The sequence below is a fragment of the Crocuta crocuta genome, unplaced genomic scaffold, assembly GCF_008692635.1.
Source record: "Crocuta crocuta isolate KB4526 unplaced genomic scaffold, BGI_CrCroc_1.0 scaffold121, whole genome shotgun sequence".
Classification (NCBI taxonomy): Eukaryota; Metazoa; Chordata; class Mammalia; order Carnivora; family Hyaenidae; genus Crocuta; species Crocuta crocuta.
Window position 1 is genome coordinate 3,702,901 of NW_027528608.1, and position 8,973 is coordinate 3,711,873.

Here is an 8,973-nt window from a genome sequence, read left to right on the forward strand (position 1 = left end):
GCTGCATCCTCTGTTGCCTCTTCCTCCTGCAGGCTTTACCGCCCAGTCACTGGGAGAGAGCAGAATGCCATTCCCCAGGGTCCCTTCACAGTCAGTTGGGGGTGCATTTGGCATGGCTAGGTCGGGTGACGGAGGCCTCCGTTACTCCCTGATTCAGTACCGATGGTGACGTCCTCTCCCACATACTGTGATTCTTCTCTCCTCTGCCCCTGGTCTCCCTGTCCTGTGGCTGGGCTCCAGTCTGGGATCTCAGGGGTGCTTGGAGGAGACTTATGGACCAGCTGGCTGATACAGCCTGGTCCTGGCTGGGCTGGGAGGATCTGAAAGAGGAAGGGATGCTAGAATGCCCGTGTGCTGTAGCTGAAGAGGGTTCAATGAAACCGGCACCACCTTAGTCCTCCAACATGGGCCGAGGAGCACTAATGTCCCTGATTATCCGGCCCACCAGCACCACCTATGACCTCTATGGCAGGCCTCTAGAAGCTGGGCTCCAGAGACAGGAGAGGAATCACCCAAGCCTGGGTCCTACAGCCCTCTGGCTTCCACCCCTGGGCTCTCTCGGGCAGGAGAGCGACCTGGCTGGCAGGTGGGGAGTTTGCCTCTGACTCATGCTCCCCTCTTGGCTTCCAGGAGGCCCGGTCCAGGTCCTCCTCAGCGTGACTCGTCCTGGGATCAGGTTCTTGTGGTTGCTCTGTTCTGGAGGGACAGCCATTCATCATCTTGCCTCTGGGAATCCCGGCACACCTCTCAGACATGCTCAAACAGAGAGGCTGCCAAACCTGAGCCTGGTCACACAGCAGGTGTGCGGCGAGGCCGGGACACACACACAGTCTCTCGCCCCCGGTGGGTGGGAATGCAGGCCAAACCCTTGTGTAACTAGCATCAGGGCCTGAGTTCTGTGAGCAGCTCCACAGGGAAGACTCGCTGAGGCCCCGGTCCCACCCTGGCCCTCTGCATGTGCCAGACTCCCTCACCCCCAGCAGCAGGTGCCTCCAAACCTCTGTGCTGGGGCGGGGTGGGGGGGACTGGTCGCAAAGCCTTGTCTCATGGGGAAAGCAGAAAGGGACCATCACCTGCATCTCCCAGCCCCTGACGAGTGAAGATGAGGAGGGTCACGTGGGCCCCCAAACCTGGCTCTGCAACGTCTCTGACATGCCATTCCAATTTCTGAAAATCTCCAAAAATGTTCCAAACAATATGCAGCTGATTTAATTCTGAAAATTAAAAACTAAAGTAAACTAAATTGAGGAATTTTGGGTNAAAACATGAGCATGTCCCTCCCCTGGGTGGATGTGTGGGTGCAGAGGGTCAAACTATCCCACTGGCCAAGATGTGCAGGAGCCCAGGTGCCGATCTCGGCCCTGCCCTGGTCCTGAGACACACGGCTCCCTGGCCCAGCCGGGGATGCAGCCGGTGAGGCGGGAGACCCGGGCACGCTGCTCTCCTTTCTGGTTTGGCTCACACACACCCCAGGCAGCGCTGCCCTACATAATTACATAAACTGCGCATCACTCAAGATGCTCATCACGCCTCTGACACATCTCGGGCTGGGAGCCATCACCCCTACCTCCCCCCCGGCTCAGGGGCTCGGCCCATGACTCACACGCCTGCACCTCTCCCAGGTGAGACCGCTCCTCAAATAGAGGTCCAGCTTTGCTGAACTCGGGAAGTGCTCTTGGAAGGGCCCTTCACCCCTCCTGGGTGCAACGGATGCTCCTCCAGCCCGAAGCTCAGAAGCAGCTCCAAGTTCAGATGCCCGCAGCACACCCCTGCGGCCGTGCCCGCGCCACGCACCACCACTCTCCCCCGGGGTCACCGCAGCCCATGGCTGCCCTCTCTCCTTTATGCTGCGCCGCACCGAGCCCGGCGGACCAGCGATTTCAGGCTTCCTGGCCTCTCTCAGTACCCGCTGCCCTCCCTCGGTTCTGCAAGTGGCATCCAACTGTTTCCTGTGCTTGAGCACGGAGGCGGGGGTGCCCGCCAGCCGCCTGCCTTCCTTGCCTGAGGAGTTTGCTCATTAACTGGAGTTACTCTCATGTTGGCATTCCTGGCAGCGAAGGGAAACGTGAGGCCGGCTTCCAGAGAACTTTCCTGTTGGTGGCCCCAGCTCTGAGGAAGCTTGGCCAAGGCCCCCTCCTACCTGCCTCTGTGCCCCCCCCACTCACCCCTCCAGGATTCCAGGCAGGCCTCCCCACAGGGCCGAGGGCCGCCCCTCTCTTCACTTCCTGGGCTCGAACGAGGTCGGGCAAATGGGAACCAGCTATTTGGCCAAGTGCTGAGATGACGGAGTGGGGAAGGGAGGGAGGCAGAGGGGCAGTGTCTCCCCATCACGCACTACATACCCTCCAGGTCCCCTGCCACCAGCAAGGTGAAGGTAAGGGCCACCTTACTCACCGGGGCCCCAGACTTAAAAACACAAGGGAGTTATTGGGGGGCGCCTGGGTGGCTCAGTTGGTTGAGTGCCTGACTCTTGATTTTGGTTCAGTTCATGATATGGTTCGTGAGTTCGAGCCCCATGTCAGGCTCTGTGCTGGCGGGTGCGAGCCTGCTAGGGATTCTCTCCACTCCCCTCCCCCACTCATTCTCTCTCTCGCTCAAAATAAATAAATAAACGTTTTAAAAAGGGGGATGGGAGTTAACAGGAGGCCTGTGGGGTTGTGGGGAGGGTTCTCTCAGGCTTTGGGGAGGCCAATGCCCCAGCAAGAATGTTCTCACTGACCAGAAGTCCTCACTGAGGATTCTGCAGTGGTATCAAGAACCTTTTCCTGAGACAAACACACGGACGCCTTTGTTGGCTCCAGAGCTCTCAGTGAGGGAGAGTTTGACCACCGGACTCAGCCTTCAAGGTCACTGGCAAGAAGGCTCTGCGCAGGGGAGAAGCTCCTTCAGGGCTTTCTAAGCAAAGAAAAGGCATGGGGCGTGGGGGAGGAGGGAGGGGAACTGAAGCCACATTAACATGGTTTCAATAATTTGGTTACATTGGGTGCAAGGATTCTGGCCCAAGTATTCTGAGGACTATCTCCTTCCGCGGGACTTTTCAGGGACCGGGGTGTGCCTTCCCCCACCCCCTCTGCCTCCTGCCCTAACACACAGTAATCTCGTTACCTTGAGCCAAATGTCTCACAAGCTTTGCCTGTTTACCTTTCACAACAACTGGATGACTGACGTGGTACTAGTTTTGCATACAATTTGCATAAAAGGAAACCGAAGCTCCGAGAAACAAAGAGACGCCACAGGGGTTGATTGGTCCGGCCCAGGCACAGCCAGGGCCCAGTGGGGGCCAGCGCTGAGGGCCCACCCACCAGGGCCCCATCTGATCATGGGATGGGGGAAAGAGGAAATATGTGTCACCCGTGAACAAATGGCTTTCCTCCAGAACCCAGCTCTGTGCGTCCCTCAGTCCCTCAGGCATGCAGCAGGCCAGGACATCTGGGCCTGCTGCATTTGCCTTAGTGAGGACTGCTGGCCTACTACGTGCCACATTCTGCAGAAGAGCGGCAGAGGCCTTGAACCCGCACTCGCTGCTGTCGGTCCCCGGCGGGTGGCACTTGCAATACTGAATCAGACGTATACTTAAGCTTGCAGACACCAGTGTCTTCAAATTGTTCTGAGATAAATCCTGCGTCCCGTGGACTTCTGGGTTAAGGCCAATTAAATCGCTGCCAGGTAGGGCTCATTCCATATAAATCAGTGGGAATGTGGTCACACGAATTTTAAATATCAGATTAAAATCAAATTAGTGGGAAAATTTGGAACAAATTGCCTTCAAGTACAGTGAATGAGTCTATTTTTAAAATGTTGCCGCACCAGGCAAAAGAGTGAAGCAAACACATTTCCTAACAGCGAGTAGACACCGTGATGGAAGTGATTTGTCATGCTTAGTCACTGTAATTGCTCCAGCAAAACTGAGGAATCAAATAAAACGTGTTTGCAAATTGTAAATCACTTCGGGAGGCTACTTCAGACGGGTCCTAACCTGATGTTGAAGGTCACAGCACCTCCCTCGAGTGCAGCAGACACCTCTCTGACACCCCCGGGCCCCTATTCGCCGGGCAGGGGCTGTGCCTCGTGTCCAGCTGAGCCCATTGCCCAACGTGCTGGAGAGAAGGGCCGCCATAAATCAGCTACATTTCCTCACCAGCATGGATTCCTGGGGGGCACCGGCAGAGCGCTCAGGCTGGCTCCCGAGGGAGGTGGGGGGCTCTCTGAGGCCTCCATGGCGGGGCCGGGAAAGGGACAAAGGCCGCTCAAGGAGAGACTTTCTTTCTGGTGAGAGGTTGGCGGCTACTTGCCAAGGAGGAGAAATATCTTCAGATCTAGAAGGCTGGGGACAAGCTGTGATGGCTCCCTTCAGGCCATCTGGGTCACTGGGTGACATGCTCTGGCCCTAGACGGCCGTGTGCGGCTACTGGTGCTCCCGTCCTTGGGCCATAGTCCCTCAATAGCGACTTTACCAGTCATCCTGAAGTGGGGACAAGAGGGGAGATGCAGAGAAACCCTCTCTGAGACCTTTATAGAAGAAGCGCCGAGATCTCAGCGCCCCGTGCATCTGAGCAGCTCTGGCAACCCTGGGGCACATTGCCCTGCCTCTCCCAAGCCCTCTTCTCTCTTCCGGAAAGCTGTCCATCTCTTGGGGGCTGGCTAGCCCCTGCTTCTGGGGCTAAGCTAACCACACTGAGGTGCTGTGGATTCTCTAGAACTGGCTAGCTTACCTTTTTTAGGCCTTTCGTTGCCTCCCGTAATGGTGAACCCTGGTTCCTCGAGCCCCAAGCATGGATCTCAGGCCACCCAGTGGACTCTTGAATGGAAAGGACGGGGTGAGGATGTTTGTTAAGAAGGAGAGGGGTGAGTTGCAGAGACATCCATGCATTCAGATGCATGTGTGAAAGACCGGCTGTAGGCCAGACATGGGCCAAATTCAGCAGGAAGCCAACAGAGGCAGGATCCCAGGCAAGTTCATGTAATTTGGCTTCAGGAGTTCGTGGTGACCTCGGAGAGAACAGTTTCCCCAGAGGGTGAGGGTGACGGTGAAGGTGGAGGGTGGAGACAGGGAAGATGAAGGTCAGAGAATGGCTCTCTGGGTACATAAAAACCACAAAGGATATTTTCTTTTTTTAAACAAACCAATTTCCATCCTAACTTGATGGATATAAGAAAACTACATCACCTGATGGGGATGAGGAAGGGGCCTACTTCTTGGTTCTGCCTAGAAAAGGCTTCAGAGCAACAGAAGATTCTTTTCCTGTGGTCTATGTCCAGCCCCTCTGGGCCTCTCAAGGCAGCCAGGCAGTGGAAGCCTTTATGGCCATGGCCATCTCCCCTATCAGTCATGCCTGCTTCTGAGAGTTCAGCTGGTCTTCTTGCCCTAAGTGTCCCTCCCCCCGCCCCCAACTCTGCCATCAAAGGGGAGCTCCTGGGGCTCAGGCCTCACGGGGTACCCAACACCATCTCCCACCGTGACCAGGCATGGGCAGTGGGCGTGGGCGTGGGCGCAGCGAATAAAGAGAAAGGGCATCTTTGGAAGCTGTGACCCAGAGAGTCCTGTTCCTAGTGGGTGGGGCCAGAAGGCTAGAAAAATAATAAATAAAAACAAAAGTGAAGGGAAGCAAAGCTCTTGGGTGCCAGAATGGGGCTGGCTGAGGCTATGGCTGCCTGCGTAATGGGTTCCACTTGTCTGGCTCTTTCTGCAGCGACCAGGATTCGGGATGCACCGTGGGCCTTGCAGGGGGCTGGAGGGGGTAGCCCAGCTGCGGCCAGATCCAGGCGTACCCTTGTGATGGCCCCATCCTGGGCTGGCCACAGCGTGGCTGAAGCATGGCTGCGAGCTCATGCTCTTGAACCCCAGCCTCCTTCCTACCCCCGCCTGCAGCTCCTGGGTCCCTGCCGGCCTGCACAGATTGTTCGCGTTATTAATGCCGTTTTCCCAGAGATTCCATCTGGCTTTTTAATTGCTCTGGGATGGGGCTAGGATGCTTTGATAGTGAATTGGTATCTTTCCTATGTCTCTGCTTACGTCAAATGCTCCATCCACAGAGAAGGGTTGGGGGCGGGGAAGAGTGGGGAGGGGACATCAAGAGAAGGGAGATAGCATAATCTCTCATAGAGACCAGAAAGATCTTTCAAAGGTGCTAGTGGTTTAGTTCTATTTAAGGAAAGGAAGAGAAAGGCCTTCCCCCACCCGCCAGAGTAGGAAATGAACGGACGCGATAGCGCCACGGTCCAGGCAAGGACCCTACCCCGTGTCTGCAGAAGGCCTGCTGAGGAGCAACGGAGGGTTTCTGCTCTCCCTTGTCCGGCCTCCCTCTTTCTCTCCCCACGGCCCCCCTCTCCTCCCATGAAACCAGCAGCTTCTAGAGGAGGCCTGGCAGGTTCGTGCCTGGGAAGGAGGGGGCGGAAGACCTGGGAGGGGCAGACACTCCTCACCAGTCGCAGTGGCTCATCACAGGTGTCAGGGCCAAACCCCACGTTCACAAATTCCCAGGAGATCCCGGAGATAAAGGTGACATCACGACAGCGCTAAACCATCGGGAGGCATCTGGCAGCAAAAAAGGAGTGACTCCCTCTCTCCTTTCTACCTTTGTCCCCCCCCCCCGAGGCTGGCTCCCCTGAACAGTGCTCTCAGGGGCCACCAGGCTCAGATGGGCCGCGGAGGGGTGAGGTCCCTGCTACCCCTCGTGAGAAAGTACAAGGCAGAGGCATCTAGGTGTGTTGGACTGGGTCCATGACCGGGTCTTAGATCAAACTGCTGCCTCCAGGAAGCCCTCCCTGGTGCCCTCTATTCACACTCTGAGCTTCCCTTTATTGCACTAGCCATCCTTAAAACCCATCTTGGGGCCACAAGACTGTGAGCTCTGGAGAGTAGGAGCCAAGTCCTCCTGTTCCCAGCTGGGTGACCCAGCCTCAGCACAGGCTCTGGTACACAGCAGGCGTCCGATGATACTGGGCCAGGCTCTTGGAGTGGTTCTTCACGAAGGCTGCAGTCAGGAGGGGAACCATGGGGGCCCTGCAGGAAGCAGTGGGTGGCAAAGAGCAGCTCTTCCCCAGGCGCCTCTCTGGCCAGGCCCCGAGTGCATGCTGGGCAGGTTTACCCCACACCACCCCTTCCCCTTGGCTGCCTGCTCTGCCTCGTGGGGGGGGGGGGGCTGCCACTGGGGCCCCACTGGCCCATTCCTTTCCTTGGGTTGGCTTCGGTTGGATCTGTCTTGTCCCCGGCAAAGTCTACCCTGGACCTCAGGATCTACGGCGGGAGGGGTGCCCTTGAGTAGGCTGACAGCTTTGAAAGAGGAAACCCCGGGATATGGGACAGGGGGAGGGGAGAGGGAGGAGAGAGGGCAGGAGGGGTGTCCCTCCCCTGCTCATCCTGGGATCTGTTCTGGGGGCAAAGGGGGAAGCTGAGGTTTGGCCCCCTCAAACAAGAAAAACTGGAATTAGCACTGAACTCGGAGAGGGTTTGCTGGGGCCTGGCAAGCTGTGGCCTGCCCTGGGCCTCCAGGCAGGCGGCGGGCTCTGCCTCCTTGGTTCCCAGGGCGGTGGGGCAGGCAGCCGCCTCCACACTGGGCTCGTGGCCTTTTCTCTGCCAAGGGCGGCCATGGGCGAGGAGGCGGCAAGACTCAGGACAGAGAGGGCGGGGGCTGGGGCGGGAAGGGGGCAAGTCACCCCTGCTAACCACTCGGGCAGGTAAAGATGGAGCTTTCGGAATTTAAAAAGAGTGTGTAATTTCTTGAAACTGTCCCGGCCCACATTGGCATAGGTGGTGAGCTGCTCAAGTGAAGCCTCTTGGGGTGAAAATAGAAGGTAGCGAGTGTTTGCCTTCTACCCTCAGCGAGAGTAAACTCTGGAAGGCCTGCCTGCCTCCTGTCCCACTTCCTGCCGAGCCCTGTTCTACCAGGCGTGAGGGTGGGCCCTCCTCCGGTTGGCCATTACTGCTGCTAAGGGGGTGCCAGGGGGCCTGTCCTCACAGGGCAGCCGTCTGAGTAGGGGGCCGGGTGCAGGGTGGGCACAGTGCAGGGGAGGGTGGACACGGGCTGGCTCTTTGCCAGGAGGTGTGGGCGAAGGACCACACAGCCACTGCGGGGCTACCGCGGGCCCCCTTCCTGGGGTGGGCTGGGGCAGGGCAGCTACGGAAGAAGGGGTGGAGGGGTGCTCGGCCTTCAGGCTGCCCTTCAGGGCCCTGCTGGGGTGGACTGCAGCTGCACGGCCCAGAGCAAGTGGGGAGGGGTAGAGAGGCCTACTGCTTGAGGCCTCCCTCTGCCCGCCCGGGGTCCTGCTGGTGGGCTAGGCCAGGCCAGGCATGAGCAACGCTGCTACAGAGCTAGGGTGGTGGGTGACCTAGAAGCAAACGTTGCCAAAGGACCCCTGGAGCCTGGAGCTACTGGGCCAGGCCTGTTCGAGTCCCAGACAGCCCGTGGCAACTTCCGGGCAGAAGGAGGCTTCTCTGAGCCCCTCTGCTCCTCCCAGGGGCTGATCAGAGGCCCCACCAAGGCCCCGTGACCCCCCTCAACTTCTCCCCCAAGCCCCCAGGGGACTCTCCTCAGGCTTTGGGCTTTCTCCGCTTGGGAGTCTATCCTCCTCCTTCTGCCCTTTATTTGCCTTGGTTGGGAGAAGTCACCCCCTTAATGTAAAGAGGGGCTCAGAATGGGAGAGCTAATGAAAGTCAGGATTTCAGCCAGAGAATATGCCGTGATTATTTACAAATGTGACCTGGCCCACAGAAAACCCTGGAAGTAGCTTTTCTGGTTTTAAAAAGACACCAACATTTACTTTGATATGTTTATATTATAGATATAACACACAAAACATCTAGCATGAAACTCTACGTTCTCCCCCAAAGAAGAGAACCAAGCCTTCCTTTCTTGCTCCCAGCCCCAGCCATCTGTGTGCGCTGGCTGGGGCCTGCCTCCCTTCCAGACCAGGAGCCAGGGCCTCTGGTCGGGGCAAGACTGTGGGCAGCCCGGGGCCAGAGGGGAGCGAGGC